This window comes from Protopterus annectens, chromosome 11.part0 (assembly GCF_019279795.1).
Source record: "Protopterus annectens isolate FY-2018-M chromosome 11.part0, PAN1.0, whole genome shotgun sequence".
Classification (NCBI taxonomy): domain Eukaryota; kingdom Metazoa; phylum Chordata; order Ceratodontiformes; family Protopteridae; genus Protopterus; species Protopterus annectens.
In genome coordinates this window covers 186,064,997-186,081,931 of record NC_056745.1, presented here as the reverse complement: position 1 = coordinate 186,081,931, position 16,935 = coordinate 186,064,997, and the positions used below count along the sequence as shown (strand labels likewise).

The following is a 16,935-nucleotide window of genomic DNA, read 5'->3' as shown; positions in this document are numbered from 1 at the left end:
ACCCTGGAGGGACCAGTCCCTGAGGGCTATAAACCTCAAATGAAGGAACCTTCCAAACTGCCTATTCCAGGCTGCTGGTAAACCCTGATGGCAGGAGTTGTTTGATTTTGGGGGGGAGGGGGGTTAGACAAGAAAGATAGGAAAGGGTTACTTGGGATACCCAATCCAGCTCATATACACCCAGAAAAAAGGGGACATTGGGAGGGGAAATTAATACTGCAACACCGAATACGCTAACATTTACAACTGTATTAAGTTCCTAAGATAACTCTACTACGTTCACTGTGATAACTACTGAAGTAGAGTATTGGGAAGACTCCCAGAGCTTTTATCCCTGACTATGTGAAGAGGCAAGTGGCTCCAGAATGGCTGTAGCAAAGCCTACCAGGGTCCTGGATGCACTGCTGAGGTTATAATGTTTGGGAAAGGTGTGTACAGGAGGAGGGCAACAACCTCCACACATCCCTGGTTTCTTCCTCCCTCAAGATAAGCTGCACAGTACATCCTCAGAAAACATGTGCCGGAATGGTATGAGGTCTAAACCATCCACTTTGTAGGCCTTAGCATTCTCAAGTTGGAGATGGAGTAACAATTCCTTGTTTTTTTTTTTTTACTTAAGAGGTCCATAACACTGGGACAACAGGACCGGTTTGCCTTTACTAGATCCAGCAAAAGGGAGAATCAGTGTTGCCTCAGCCAGAATAAAGCTAGCTTTTTTTGGCCTGCCCCCTGCCTATCTTCTGTTAACACTACAGGAATTAATGGTATTGGTGGGAAGATATGCTGAAATAAATGTGAACAGTTTATGGAGAAGGCATCTGTTGCCCAGACCCCCATGTTTGATATCCCAGTAGAGTTTTCTCTTCAGGAAACAGCTGAAAAAATTAGTCTACTTCTGGAATAGCTCACCTGTAAAGTGGGTTCACAAATACATCCCTGTATAGCATCTACTTCTGTTCTGCTCAGCTGGTCTGCCAATGAATTCTACTGAGATGTGAAACAAGTTGTGTTGAGGTTGAAATCAGATTCCCGAGACAGCTCCCACTCGTGCAGTGCTAGCCTGAATAGAAGGTAATTAACGCTACAGCCAGAGTCCAAGGAACATCCCAAATAAGATATACCATATAAAAAAAGGACATTTATTTAGCGCTTTCATCCTCACACAAAAAGGATTTCATCAGAATGTCCCATAATACCACACACTGCAATTTATATGATTTGGAATATTAACTAACTGAATAATTTCTTGTAAGATTTAAAGACATAAAATACAATTTTAATACAATGACTAAATGCATTAAAATTCAACTAACACTTAAATCAATACAAAACTTAAATAAACTTAGAAAATGAATCACCATTTGGGTGAATCTTTACTGTAGTTTCGCTCCTCTCAACTTCAAAACAGGCTGAACATATGCATAATCATTAATTCCTGGGCAATACAAGGCATGTAGCTTAAGTTGCCATCTAGGTTATTTACTCTTTAATGCTGTTTAACATTAACATCCCCACCTTGGGGTTTCAAAGTGACTTGATTCAAAATTGCAAATTTAAACTCTGAAAAAAAGACAGACAAGTAGTAGAGTGCTTAAATAAAGCATTACTTTCATTGTGCTTAGAAATATCATAACAGTATTCATAATATTCTTTTACAAAGGCTGCATTCAGTTTTCCCTACATAAAATGCAGGTCATCCTGAACATTTAGCAAGATACGCCACTAGTTTTGAGCGACAGTTGCTTTTGCAAAAATATACTTTAGAGTGAACATACCCAATAGAACCAAGACGCTCTCCTCAGAAAAAAAAAAAAAAAGGAAGCCAGTCTGTTGGTCCCCTGCCATAAACAAACTCTACAAAGTACAGTTGTGTACACTTACCATAAATGTAGATGTTAGAGTGTATTCATTGTTGCAGTCATTACATTTGGGTAATCTGCTGGCAGGTTGCCCTCAGTCGGCCTGAATTCCAAAGTCTTGGGTCCTGCGTCGGTTGCTGTCTCCTGTTCCATGACGTCAGGGGTATAAAACAAGCACTAGTTTCATAGTTTAGTAAGTTTTTCTTGCCCCAGATGGCAGGTGCCCCCAAAAAGGGATATCTGCCCTGGGACATTTGTAAGCCTAGCCATAGTGATGTGCCTTTCGCCACCCCATGAAATGGTATAAAAATGTACAGAATAGATTTAGAATACTGTGCCTCTGTCTAGTAGTGACACAGTGAAGGTCCCCTTATATAATAGAATTAGTTTACTGTGCCCCTGTCTAGTAGTGACACAGAGGTGACCCCTGGGGTAAACTTACGATTTCCCATCCACTCATCAAGATTTCTCTTGAAGAGAGTCAGTGAGGGGCTCTGCCTAACATGAACTGGGATTATGTTCCAGAGCATGGGAAGCCTCTGGGTTATGAGTCTATCCCTCCAGCATGTCCTATTCATACTTGTGCCGAGGTTTAAGTCTTTAGCTCTTGTGGTTCTGATGGATTTGGATTTTTTGAGGTGGAGCATGTCCATCAGTTCCTGATTGGACATGGCCTTGTACGTCAGGCACAGATCACCTCTGAGCAGGTGATATGCTACTGAATAGAGCTGGAGTTTCTTTAGTCTGGCAGAATAAGACATATGTTGGAGACCCTTGATCCTCTTGGTGAGGCATTTTGTGGTCCCTCCAGCTGCTGCAAGTGCCGGGTGAGGTACATACCAAATGGGGCATTGTACTCAATCATGGGTCTGATGAGGGAGGAGTATAGGGGTACAATGACATCCTTGGATCTGGATGTGAATCCCTTCATGATAAGGTGTGCAAGGTAGAATGTCTTTCTAACCACTTGGCAACGTGGGTGTCAAATGAGAGGTCGCTGTCGACTTGGGTCCCTAGGTCTCTGATTACTTTTTCCGTACTCAGTGGGTTACTGTCTATGTGATAATTTGTGGGTACTTTGTTTTTCCCAAAGGGGATGACTATACATTTTTTGGCATTTAGTTTAAGGCCATGACTCCAGCACCAGTTGTCCGTTTCTGTGAGGCCTTTTTGTAGGATGTACGTGTCAGCTGGTGTATCGACTATGGCGCCTAGTTTGCAGTCATCTGCGAACTTTGTCAGCCACAACCCTCCCATTTGCTTTAACATCTGAGAAATAAATGCCGAACAAGAGGGGTCCCAGGACAGATCCTTGTGGGACACCACTTGTGACTGGCTTCGAGTCTGACATGGCTCCAGCGATTTTGACTTTATGGGTTCTGTCCTTTAGCCAGTTTGCAACCCATCTAGTGACATAAGGGTTTACATTTAAGCTGTTGAGCTTATCTATGATGCCTGAGTGGGGTATTGTGTCGAAGGCCTTAGCCAAGCCCAGGTAGGCTGTATGGACTGCTTTGCCCTCATCAATGGCTCTAGTGACTGTTTCAAAAAAGTCAACCAGGTTCAAAAGGCAGGATCTGCCCTTTACAAAGCCGAATTGGGGGGGGATCAAGTGTCTGTAGGTCCCCAATGTCTCTGTTTATGAGTTCCATAATGATTCTTTCCATAGCTTTGCAGACCAGGCTGGTTAAGCTTATGGGGCGGTAGTTCCCAGGGTCTGTAGAGGTACCCCCTTTGTGGAGTGGGACCACTGTTGCTGTACGCCAATGTTCAGGTACATATCCTGTAGTAAGGCTAAGGTTAAATAGCATTTTTATGTGCGGGTTTAGCTCCTCTTGGAGTTCACGTAGCACGCAACCCGGGATGCAGTCAGGTCCCATTGATGCTGTGTTTTTAGCTTTGCTGAGGGTGGCTCTCACCTGGACATCTGAGATGACAGGGAGATTACATTCAGCTGGGATAAGTAATTCTTCTTTTGGGGGTGAGGGAGGGGAAAAATTTGCAATGAATCTGTCAGCCAGAATGTTGGCAATATCTGTGGGTTCAGTGTAATTTTTGTCGTTGTGAACTAACTCTGAGTATATCTGAGGGTTTCCGCCCAGGTTTCTAACATAGCTGGAGAAGGCTTTGTGGTTATCTTTAGTGTCCTTAGCGATTTTTCTCTCAAAGTTGGCCTTGGATGTTTTTATGAGAAAATGTAGTTTTCTGCTAGTGTTGATCAGAGATGTCTTCCCTTTATGGGATTTTGCTCTGTCGTGCAGTAGCTTCCTTCTTTTGTTATACAATTTGTTAATGGCTGAGGTCAACCAGACAGGCCGCTTGCCTTTGGTGGAGAGGGTCTTGGATTTATTTGGGATTGCATGATCCATGCATTCTTGGAGATGTCCATAGAAAGCATTTGTGAAGGATTCAGCATTGTGGGATGTGGTTTCCACTGGCCCAGTGGGCTTAAAGGATACCATCTCAGTCTTAAGAAGAGTGAAGTCTGCTTTTGAGAAGCTTTTCACTGTGGTCTTTTGTGCTGGGGGTGGAGGTGGGATATGTATATCCAGGGTGATTAGTTTGTGGTCACATCTCACTAGTGAGGGGTATACTTCCAGTGTGGAGCATTTTGTCCCCATGTTTGTGATGATCAGGTCTAGTATATTATCTCCCCTAGTGGGAGAGGTGACTAGTTGTTCCAGTGCATTTGAATTTATGAACTCCAGGAACCTTTGGGCTAGGGTGTTAGAGCTAGAATAATGTACCCAATCTATGTTAGGGTAGTTGAAGTCTCCCAGAATGATGGTATTTTGTGATGCATTCATATCCTCCAATGTCTTCAGGAAGGCTGAGTGGGGTTCCTGAGATTGGGAGGGTGGTCTGTAACATGCTACCAGTTGTATAGCAGTTTTACCTATGGTTAGTTGCACCTGTATGGTCTCCGATGCTTCATGTGTTGCTAATAACCTGGAGGTGTGGGTGTCCTTGATGAATATGGACACTCCCCCTCCCTTTGTGGTTCGGCCTGGGTTTTGGGGCCGAAAAGCATGATCTGAGGTATAGCCTGGTAGCGATGGGGTGCTCTCAGGAGCCTTGAACCAGGTTTCAGTTACTGCACAGACGTTGATGTTCTCCATACTGAGGAGTGCCTGCATCTTGAGATTTAGACTTCTGGCGTTGAGCAGCATTACCCTTAGTTTTTTCCATTTTTATTTTCTAAGTAGGTGGGTTTGTCTTTTGAGCCTTGCCTAAAAAAGGCACTATGGGGGTGACAAGAGCCTTAGCCAATATCCGGAAGCCCAGTGGTGACAGGTGCAAGCCGTCCCTTGCGAAGCAGCATGGCTTGCCCAACATGTCATCCCAAGCAGACAGACATTGGATCCCCTTAGAATGACACCAGTACTTGAGCCAATTACTAAAGCTGATCATCTTTTCTTTGTATTGTGGCATCATTCTTGGTGAGGGCAAGATGCTGCTCAGGGTCAGGGTCATACCAGCCTGGGCTACATAATCAGAGAGCTCCTCTATGTCTCTTTTCATGTAGTCCAGGGAGGTACGTCTCAAGTCATTCACGCCAGCATGGACAATGACGGAGTCATATTTGTACTTGCTTTGGAGTGACCTGAGTGCATGTGTTATGTGGAGGATCCTAGCTCCCGATAGGCAGTTCACAGTCACCCTCTCCTTGTTCAGCCTGGTAAGCGGGACATCAGTGTGTCTGACTATAGAGTCACCTATTACTAGTGTATCAGGCATGGTGTTTGGCCTTAAGGGCTGTGACTGTTTGACACACTGATTTATTGAAGTATGTGTTGCATGTGTTTTGTTTTGAGGGGGTGGATTTTTGGTTGTCTGCTTTGGGAGCCTCTGTTGTTTTGGTAAGTTTTTTATTAGAGCCTCTGAGTATGTCTTTGTGTTTTTATGTGTTTGGTTTGCAGTTGTGGTAGGTCTATGTGGGACTGGGTTTGTTGTGTGTGTGGTTACCATCTCCTCCTGTCTGGTCATGCCAGCCCTGAGTTGAGAGTGTTCAGCCTCCAGTTTGGCTATATAGTTGCAGCTCTCACATGTATTTGTGTTTGTTGGGAGGAGGAGAGGGTTGTCTGTGTACATGAGACAATTGTAGCATTGTCTCAAGATTCCCAGATTAACCAGCTGAACTGGAGAGGATGCCAGTAATCTACCACTCGACATGCTAGAATGGTATAAGGGAGTGCTGTGCCTTTAAGGGAAGTGGATATTCACAGGGGTGGTAGGTGGATGTAGTGCTTACTTTAGTATGAGAGTGCTTACTTAGAACAGAAGTTTTGAGAACAAGTGCTAGGCTTATAATATAGCGAGTAGTCTGATTATACTAAGAGTAGAGCTTCCTTAAGGGAAAATTTGAAGAGCAGACTTGGCGGAGCCAGAAGAAGTTTAACCGGTGCGTGCAAAGCCACGCAAACGCCGATTTTAAACAGGGAACTTCAAAAGAGCTAGAAATGGTCCAAAAAAAACAATTACTACAGCTCTTGTGCTGAGGTCACTCCCCACTCCCACTGGTATATATATATATATCTATATATATCTATATCTATATATATATATATATATATATATATATATATATATATATATATATATATATATATATATATATATACACATACATACATATATACATACATACATACACTCACGCATCAATATAAACTTTACCTTCATCTACAAGCAAATACACCACATAGGTTATAGAAGATAAAGGAAAAACTCCAGAATGACAGGGGGATGGTGGGAGGGTAACCTGGACTGCAACAGTGAATACACTCGAACATCTACATTTATGGTAAGTGTACACAACTGTACCATGTTCTTCGTGTTTCATTACATTTGGGTAGAATCCCAAAGCTATGGTTGGGAGGCTGGAGCTAAACAGCATTAGATGTGGCTATAAGGCCCTGCAAAACTGCAGTGGCAAAGCCTGCCCTGGACTTAAGAGTAGAGAGGCAAATGATAATGCTTTGCAAAGGTGTGAACAGAACTCTAAGTAGCAGCCTCTAGAATGTCTTTGGTTGGTACTCCTCTGAGAAAGGCTGCTGAAGTAGCTGCAGCTCTGGTGGAATGAGACCTAATGCCCTTGGGCACAGGTTTACCATGGTGTAAGTAGCCGAAACGTATTCAGTGGCTTATCCTCTTTGAAATTGTCTGCTTTGAAATAGCCTTTCCTTCTGATCCTGCAGGATATGTCACTAGTAATTACTCAGTTTTTCTTAGAGCTTTAGTCCTGCTCAAGCAGAATCTTAGCTGTCTGTGTACATCCAAGGAATGCAGAATTCTCTCCCCCTTGTTCTGTGGATTTGGATAAAAGGTTGGCAAATGAATAGTTTGGTTAAGAGCCACACTGGAAACCACCTTAGGCATAAATGTAGGGTTTGTTCTCAGAGACACCCTGTCTGGGTAAAATATGATAAAAGGCTCTACAGCCATGAGGGCCTGTAGCTCTGAAACTCTTCTTGCTGAAGTAATTGCTAGTAGCAGAGCTGTTTTCCATGATAAGAACTTTATATCAGCGGTAGCAGCTGGTTCAAATGGAGGCAGGGTGAGCTTTTCCAACACATAATTGAGGTCCCATGCAGGTAATGGTGATCTTCTAGGCCTTAAATTTTTGGCTCCTCTAAGATACTGCTTTAGTAAAGGATGAGAAAAGATTGGTGGCTCTGCATTGTAAGGAGCCGAAATGGCAGAGGCATGGATTTTAATTGATGAGAAAGATGAACCTTTGTCAAGCATCTCAGTCAAGTATTGTAATATCTGAGGAATATTTGGTTCTGCTGTTTCAGTTCCTTGTGCTCAATTCCAAGCACAGAATCTCTTCCATTTAAATCAGCATAAGATTCTCTAGTACTACGCCTTCCGGCTTTCAAAATGACATCCATCACAGCTTTACTGAGAGGTGTTGTTTGTATAACTACATGATCAGCCATGCTGCCAGGTTCAGTGTCTGGAGTTGATTGTGCAGGATCTGATTGTTTTGCTGGGATAGTAGTTTTGGGGTCTTTGAGGTAAGGTCCAAGCTGGGTATTGAGACAAGTTCCTTAGGACTGGGGGCCAGTCCGGGGCAATTAGTATCATCTTTGGTTTCTCATGTCTGATTTTTAGGAGGACCTTGGGAAGAAGAGGCAGAGGAGGAAAGGCTGACAGGTTTTTCCAAGTGAAGGATAGGGCGTCCACTTTCCATGCTTGTCTGTGATAAGTCCTTGTGCAGAATCTTTTCATATGATAATTTTGAGGAGAGGCAAATAGATCGATGTCTGGTCTCCCCCATCTCTTTGTTATCATGCTGAAGACTTGTGGATTTAGTTTCCACTCATGAGGATCCATAAGGTTTCTGCTTAAATCGCCTGCCAGAGTATTTTGCTTTCCTGGCAGGAATTGAGCTTGAAGATGTATTTGGTAGGTCAAAGCTGTGTCCCACAGTGCCATGGCTAATCTGCAAAGGGGGTATGAGTGTGTGCCCCCTTGTTTATATACCACGACGGTGGTGTTGTCAGTCTTTATCAGTAGTTGTGCCAGATGAAGCAAGTCCTTGAAGGCTGTTGGGCATTTTGAACAGCTAGCATCTCTTTCTGGTTGATATGTAGATGCATTTGTTTTGGGGTCCATATGCCCTGAATGCATCTTCCTGCCATGTGGGCCCCCCAGGCATAATCTGATGCATCTGTTGTTAAGGTCTGGCTGGCAGGGGGTAGAGTGAAGGCCCATCCCATGTTTTGGTGACATGCCTTTGCCCACCACAGAAACTCCTGTTGTATGCAGGGAATGAGAGGAATCATTGTTTCCAGACTGTAAGAATGTTGACTCCATAAACTTTTTAGGTACCACTGAAGTTTCCTCATATGCAGTCTTGCATATGGAATCAGTAGGATGCAGGATGCCATGAAGCCCAAAGCCTGCAGAATTTGTCTCGCAGATAACTGGGTTTTTGTTGCCATCAGTTTGAAGTAAATAGTCAGTTGCCTTTGCTTGGTTGGCATAAGGTAAGCCATCTGGGCAGTTGTATTCAAGCTTGCACCCAGGAATGTTATCTTTTGTGAGGGTACCAGTTGTGATTTCATTTCATTTATTGTGTACCCTAGGCATGTTAGAAGCCTTTTCACAAATGCCAAGTATTGAAGGAGAATGTCCTTGTTCTCTGCTTGAATGAGACAGTCGTCCAAGTAAGGATATATTTGTATACTTTTTTGTCTGCAAAATGCGATTACTGGTGCCAGGCACTTTGTAAAGACCCTGGGCACAGTAGATAAGCCAAAGGGCAGTGCAGAGAATTGGTAATGCATTAAGCCAGCCTTGAATCTGAGGTATCTTCTGCACGATTGTCTTGTTGAGACATGCAGGTATGCCTCTTTTAGGTCTAATGTCACCAGCCAAGCATTCTTGCCCAGCATGGACAGAAGCTGCTGCAAAGTCAGCATTTTGAATTTTGGAATGTCCAGGTATGTGTTCAAAATCGATAAATCCAGTATTGGCCGCCAGGCCTTGTCCTTTCTGGGTACCAAGAGCAGTCTTGAGTAAAAACCTTGTCCTTTTTCCTGTTCTGGTACTGGCTGAATGGCCCCCATATCCATGAGGGACGTAACTTGTTTCTGTGCCTCTGCCCACTGATTTTTTGGCAGATCTGGCCAACCGTTTGCCATTGGCAGAGTGTGGAAATGGAAGGAAATGGAATCTGTATCCCTGTGATACTATGTTTAGTACCCACTTGTCCTGGGTTATTAACTGCCAATTTTGAGCAAACAGTGCTAATTTTCCCCCTAAGGGTGCTGCCAAAAGATAAGTGCTTGGTGTAGGCAGAGGGAAGTCATTGGGACTGCTTTCTGTAGGTCTGTGCTTTATCTCCTCCAGATTTGTAGGTAGAAGTGCCCCATTGCTTTGACCTGTATGAATCTTGCGCCTGGTATCTGGAACCCTTAGGGCATCTGGATTTGCCCCTTTGAGCTCTGTCTGACACAGGAAAGGACCAATTTTTATGTAGGCCAGTGTCTACTGAATCTTGGTGGCTGCACTTGTAAGAAGTCTAACAGTTTGCATAGACTTAGCTTTGTCTTCCATTTTCTTTAAAACCTCTTCTGCCTTAATACCAAACACAGTATCATGCTGTAAAGGTGCATCTAGCAATCTAGCTTTAACATAATCAGGCAAATTCTTTTAGTCAGGCATGCCTCCTAATCACAGATCCAGTAACGGCGGCCCTGCAGGAGGCCTCTAAGGAGTCAAAACCACATTGCAAAGTATGCTTTCCAACCCGTTCAGCTACATGCAATAATTCCTGCAATTCTTTATTTTCGGCACATTCAGAAATCAACATCATTTTCTGTTTCAGCAATCCCATAACATGTTGTTGATACTTAAGCATATGAAATTGATAGTTTTAAGGCCCTGATTGCCAAGGTTGCAGATGTATAAACCTTTTTTTCCCCATCTGTAGGATTTTTTGCTGTTGAGGCCTTCCCTTTAGACCCTGTGAAATTGTTTCAAGATCAGCAGCAGGGTTTCTAAATAAAAATGTAAGCAAGTCAGGGACCCTGTAATAATCTGTCAGGCTGACTGGGTGCCGGAGGAGTCAGGGGTTAAGCTGGACTCCGAAAACACATCATCCACAATGTCTAAAACAGGGGGAATGGCTAAAGGCCTGTGCTGAGCCTCTTTTTTGATTCTGAGAAATCTTGACTCTCCCAGTGAAAATGCTCCCTCAAGGTATGCAAGGTTTCCCCAAATGAATAATCCTCAGGAGGGGATGCAGATGGTATAGACTCCTCTGCATCAGAATCCTCAAAGGGAGATATAGATAATTTTCAGAAGAGGAATCAGAAGAAATAGAAACCTGATCTGAAGATTCATAATCAGTGTCTTGCCTAGGCCTCTTATCTGGAGGGGGATGGGAACCCGTGATCAAGGTAATAAGGTCTTCAGCCATTTTGATCATTTGTTTTTTAGGCATAGAGGCCTGTGCATGTGGCTCATGCGTCAGTTTTTTAGTTTTATAAGTTGCTTTTGTCTTTGGTTTTGCAGCTGTAGTCGGTTTGACATACAAATGTTGAGGCCTGAAAACCTCCTCAGAAGCCAGTGCCTGCTCAGCGGCTCTGGACCTATTCGAGGGAGATACATCCATGGGTCCAATAATTTTTGAGTATCTCGCAGCATGCCGGACTCCACATGGGTGTCGGTAGAGGCCTGCAACTCTAAAGTAGCAGGTATCAGGGGCTGCGAAAGAGCCTCACTGAGTACCGGCGACTGGCTTAGGAGAAGCTTAGTCGTCGGTTTTGGACCTCGACCGTCTCTCTCTCTCTGTCCTTTTCCTTGCATTTTTTATGTACTCCGGTAGTCGGATTGCTATCAGACAACATTTCTGGGTAGTTAAATCTGTTTCCAAAATACTTTGAGGCAAAAATACACCGACGCTTAATAGTGCGTTGGTTACATCTAGCACAAAACAGACAGCCAGGCACGTTGTGATCAGGGCCTAGGCAAGGAATACAGTATAAATGAAAATCCTTATGAGGTATTTGCTTCCCACAAGTAATACAATTAATAACTTTTTCTGACATCGGAATGGAGCAAGAAAAAAAAGTTTCCCCAACGGGGTACTTAGCTTTAGTGAAGACTTCGGTTCTCAAACTCAAACTCGAATATTTCAGGAGTCGGCCGACAGGCACTTGCGAAAAGCTGCTGCTTCGGGCACCGTGCGGCAAGAAAGACTAAAGAAAATGGCGTCGGCTGCATGTTTTATACCCCTGATGACCTGACGTCATGGAAGACGAGACAGCAACCGACGCAGGACCCAAGACTTTGGAATTCAGGCCGACTAAGGGCAACCTGCCAGCAGATTACCCAAATGTAATGACAAAGTACAGTTTTGTACCTACCATAAATGTAGATGTTCGAGTGTTCACCCTGCTGCAGTCATCACACTTGGATTATCCTGCCGTCAGGCGGTCCCACAGTCAGCCCGAGTTCCAAAGTCTTGGTCCGGCGTCGGTTGCTGTCGCTTCTTCCCTGACGTCAGTGTGCCAGTGCCAGGGGTTTATAAGAGGCATCCGACACCATTTTCTTCAGTTTTTCTTGCCCCAGATGTCATTAATTAATTTATATATATATATATATATATATATTTATATATATATTTATATATATATATATATATATATATATATATTTATATACTGCTATATACAAAAGTACATATAAAATTAAAACAATACCTTCAGGCACAAGCAAATACACCACAGAGGTTGTATAGGATAGAGCGGTATAGATAAGTCCAGCTAGTTCAGAGGGGATAGAGGGAGGGTAACCTGGACTGCAGCAGGGTGAACACTCAAACATCTACATTTATGGTAGGTACAAAACTGTACTATGTTCATCGTGTTACCCTGCTGCAGTCATCACACTTGGGTTGAATCCCAAAGATAAGGATGGGTGGTGGAGTTAAACAGGGTTAGAAGAAGCTAGTAGGCCCTGCAAAACTGCAGTGGCAAAACCAGCTCTAGTCTTAGAATATAGAGGTAAGTGATAGTGTTTGGTGAAGGTGTGCACTGAACTCCAAGTTGCAGCTTCCAGAATATCCTTGGTTGGCACCCCCCTGAGAAAGGCTGCTGATGTAGCTGTAGCCCTGGTGGAGTAGGACCTAATGTTAGCAGGTACCCATTTCCCATGATGCGTGTAGCAGAAACGCATACTATGTCCTATCCATTTTGAAATGGTCTGTTTTGAGATGGTTTTTCCTTGTGATCCTGCAGCATAGGCTACAAAGAGCTGGTCAGATTTTCTGAAAGCCTTAGTTTTATCCAAGTAGTAATGTAATTGCCTGTGAATGTCCAAAGAGTGCAGGAGTCTTTCTCCTTTGTTTTGGGGATTTGGGAAAAAGGTGGGCAAATGAATGGTTTGGTTTAGGGCAACACTGGATACCACCTTTGGCATAAAGGAAGGGTTAGTTCGTAGAGAGACTCTGTCTTAATGAAAAATGAGGAAAGGCTCCACTGCCATTAGTGCCTGTAGCTCTGAGACTCTTCTAGCTGAAGTCATTGCTAGTAGCAGGGCAGTTTTCCATGAAAGAAATTTTAAATCAGCTGAAAAAGCTGGTTCAAAGGGCAGCAATGTAAGCTTTTCCAGAACAAAGTTGAGATCCCAAGTAGGTGTTGGTGGTCTCCTGGGGGGTCTTATGTTCTTAGCCCCTCTGAGGTACTGTCTTAGGAGTGGATGTGAGAATAAAGGAGGATCTGTGTTGTAATGAGCTGAAATTGCTGAGGTGTGGATCTTAATAGATGAAAAGGAAAGTCCTTTGTGCAACATCTCAGTTAAATATTGTAGAATCTGAGGAATGTTTGGATCAAGGGGATTTGGCCTTTAGCCTGTCTTTTCCATTTGTCTGAATAGGTTTTCCTGGTGCTGTGCCTCCTGGCCTCCAGAATAACATCCATAACAGCTTTGGATAGAGGTGTTGGCTGGTTGTTTAGGTAATTTGCCATGCAGCCAGGTTTAAAGTCTTGAGCTGCCTGTGTAGAATCGGATTGTCTCGCTGGGTGAGCAGGTGAGGAATTTGTGGTAAAATCCATGGTGGGCCGTGGGCCATGTTCCTTAAAATTGGATACCAGTGCTGGCGTGGCCAGTCTGGTGCAATGAGTATAATTTGTGGCATCTGTAATCTGACTTTCTGCAGTACCTTTGCTAGAAGAGGCAGTGGAAGAAAGGCACACACTGTTAATGTTTTCCAACTGAATGAGAGGGTGCCCACTTTCCAAGCTTGTGGATAGTATGTCCTTGTGCAAAAATTTTGAAGTTGGTAGTTTTGGGGGTTGGCAAACAGATCTATGTCTGGGCATCCCCATTTTTGAGTTATCATTGCAAATACTTGTGGATCTAGTTTCCACTCGTGGGGATCCATGATGTTTCTGCTTAGGTCATCTGCCAATGTGTTTTTCTTTCCTGGCAGGAATTGTGCTTGTAATTGAACCTGATAAGACAGTGCTGTGTTCCACAAGGTCATTGCTTGCCTGCATAGAGGGTAGGAATGTGTGCCCCCTTGCTTGTTTATGTACCACATTACTGTGGCATTGTCCGTCTTTATTATTAGTTGTCCTGGGTGTAAGAGGTCCTTGAAAGCTGTTAGGGCATTCTGTACTGATAGCATTTCTTTTTGATTGATATGCAGATGCCTTTGATCTGTAGTCCATTTGCCCTGAATGCACTGTCCTGCCATGTGTGCTCCCCAGGCATAGTCCGATGCATCTGTTGTCATAGTTTGCCTGGCTGTGGGTAAGGTGAAAGACTGACCCTTGTTGAGGTGACATGCCTGTGCCCACCATAGAAACTCCTGTTGAAGGCAGGGAATGAGTGGTATCATTGTTTCCAAGCTGTGGCTGTGCTGAATCCATATGCTTTTCAGGTACCATTATATGCAGTTTTGCAAATGGTATTAGTAGTATGCAAGATGCCATGAATCCCAAGGCCTGCAGAATTTTTCTTGCAGGGAGTTGGGTCTTTGTTGCCATTATTTTGAAGTATTGAGTCAGCTGTTGTTGCTTGTCTGGCGTGAGATAAGCCATCTGGGCCGTTGTATTCAAGCTGGCACCCAGGAATATTATGTTTTGTGAGGGCACTAGTTTTCTTTTCATTTACTGTGTACCTTAGGCAACGTAGAAGGTGTTTGACAAATGCCAGATGCTTTAAAAGAATGTCCTTGCTTTCTGCTTGAATAAGGCAGTCGTCCAGGTATGGGTATATTTGAATTCCTCTTTGTCTGCAGTATGCAATTACTGGTGCCAGGCATTTTGTGAAGACCCTGGGCGCAGTAGATAAGCCAAAGGGCAGTGCAGAGAATTGATACTGGGTTGAACCTGCAATGAAGCGGAGGTATCTTCTGCAATTTTGTCTGATAGGGACATGCAGGTATGCCTCCTTGAGGTCCAATGTTACTAGCCAAGCATTCTTGCCCAGCATGGGAAGAAGCTGCTGTAGTGTTATAGCATCTTGAATTTTGGTACTTGTAGATAGGTGTTCAGAATTGAAAGATCCAGAATGGGTCTCCATGCTTTGTCTTTTCTTGGGACTAGAAAAAGTCTCGAGTAAAATCCTTGTCCTTGCTCCTGTGTAGGTACCTGTTGAATGGCTCTCATGTCCATGAGAGCTGCAATTTGTTTTTGTGCCTCTGCCCATTGATTTGGTGGCAGGTTTGGCATTCCTTTTATCCTTGGCAAGGTATGAAAGTGGAATCTGTATCCTTGTGAGACAATGTTTAGGACCCATTTGTCTTTTGTGATGATGTGCCAGTTGTCTGCAAAAAGTGCTAATTTTCCTCCCAAGGGAGCTGCCAAGAGAAATTTGCTTGGTAGTTTGAGGATTGAGTCATTGTAATTGTCTTCTGCTAGCTTGGGGCATGTCTTCTCCTCCTTTCTGGGTAGCAGTACCAAGGGCCTTGTGACTGACCTCTGCCCCTTGGGCGTCTGTATTTGCCCATCTATGATTTGTCAGAAGCGGGAAAGGACCATTTTTTTGTTGGCCAATTTCTGCTGAAACGAGGGGGTTGTACTTGTAAAAAATCCTTGACCGTCTGCATAGACTTTGCCTTATCCTCCATTTTCTTTAAAACCTCTTCTGTTTTGACACCAAATACATCCTGCTGTAAAGGTGCATCCAATCATTTTGCTTTAACATGATCAGGTAGGGTTTGTTCTTTTAACCCAGCATGTCTACGTATGACAGACCCAGTAACAGCTGCTCTACAGGAAGCTTCCAATGAATCAAATCCACATTGTAAAGTATGTTTGTCCACCTGTTCAGCTGCATGCAACAGATCCTGCATTTCCTTGAATTCAGACTGTTCAGAATGTGTGCTCATTTTTTGTTTTAATTGAGACATTAGGAATTGCTGATATTTCAGCATGTGAAACTGACAATTTAATGCTCTCATAGCCAGGGTAGCTGAGGTGTATATCTTCTTTCCCCATCTATCTAGGGCTCTGGAATCCCTTTCAGAGGGCACAGGATTTTTAGCCATAGAAGGTTTAGCCCCTTTGGGACCCTGGGAAATTGTTTCTGGGTCAGCCACAGGGCTTTTATAAAGGAATTTGTGCGAGTCAGGTACTCTGCAGTACCTGTCTGGTTTAGCTGGAGCAGGAGGTGGAGAGTCTGGATTTAGACTAGACTCCAAGTAAACATCATCCACAATGTGTAAAACTGAAGGGATAGCAAGTGGTCTGTGCTGGGGTAGTAAAAGGAACTCTCGGAGCCTTTTCTTAGAATCAAGAGTAGTCCTGGCCTTCCCAGTGGAAATGTTCCCTCATGGTATGTAAAGTTTCCCCAAAAGAGTAGTCTTCAGGGGGAGATGCTGAGGAAATAGAGTCTTCAGCATCAGAGTCTTCATAAGGGGGAAAAGTGTAATCCTGTTCCTCAGAAGAATCTGAGGAAATTGAAACCTGGTCAGAGGAAGCATAATCCTCCTCTTGTCTTGGTCTTTTATCTTGAGAGGGATGGGAACCCCTGATTAGGGTAATCAAATCTTCAGCCATCTTAAGCATCTGTTTCTTAAGTATGGGGCCTTGAACTGTAGACTGATGTGCAGTCCTTTTTGGTTTTAATGGAGTTTTAAGCTTAGCATAAGATTTAATGGTGAATGTAATCTGTCAGAAGACACCTTCTGCAACCGAAGGTGTTTCTACTGCACCGGGATCTCCTTCTGCTCCGATGTCGGAAGGGCCTAATGAAGATGGCTGCGACGGCCTAGTACACTCCGCTTGAGAATCCGCAGCTGTCTGGGGTTCCAATTCTGCTATCGTCAGGGGCTGCGTAGGTGCCTCACTGAAAACCGGAGAACCATCGACAGGCCCAGCAGAGGCCTCGGAGTCTGGCTTGTTCCTAGGCTGCCTGTCCTTATCCTTCCGTTTTTTTATATGCATGCCGGTCGGCTGCTCCGACGGCATGATATAATTAAATTTCCTACCAAAGTAATGCCGTGCGAAGTCAAAACGGCGTTTGATAGTTCGTTTATTAAACCTAGCACAAAACCGACAACCTGCGATGTCGTGGTCTGGGCCTAGGCAAGGAATACAGTAAGAATGGAAGT

At 43.8% G+C, this 16,935-nt stretch overlaps 1 protein-coding gene across 3 annotated transcripts in view; it reads right to left on the bottom strand.

The window, feature by feature from the left end:
* Positions 1 to 16,935, bottom strand: part of LOC122815251 (BH3-interacting domain death agonist-like) — a 450,925-nt gene that overhangs the window by 333,506 nt on the left and 100,484 nt on the right. The gene's annotated exons all lie outside the window — the stretch shown is intronic.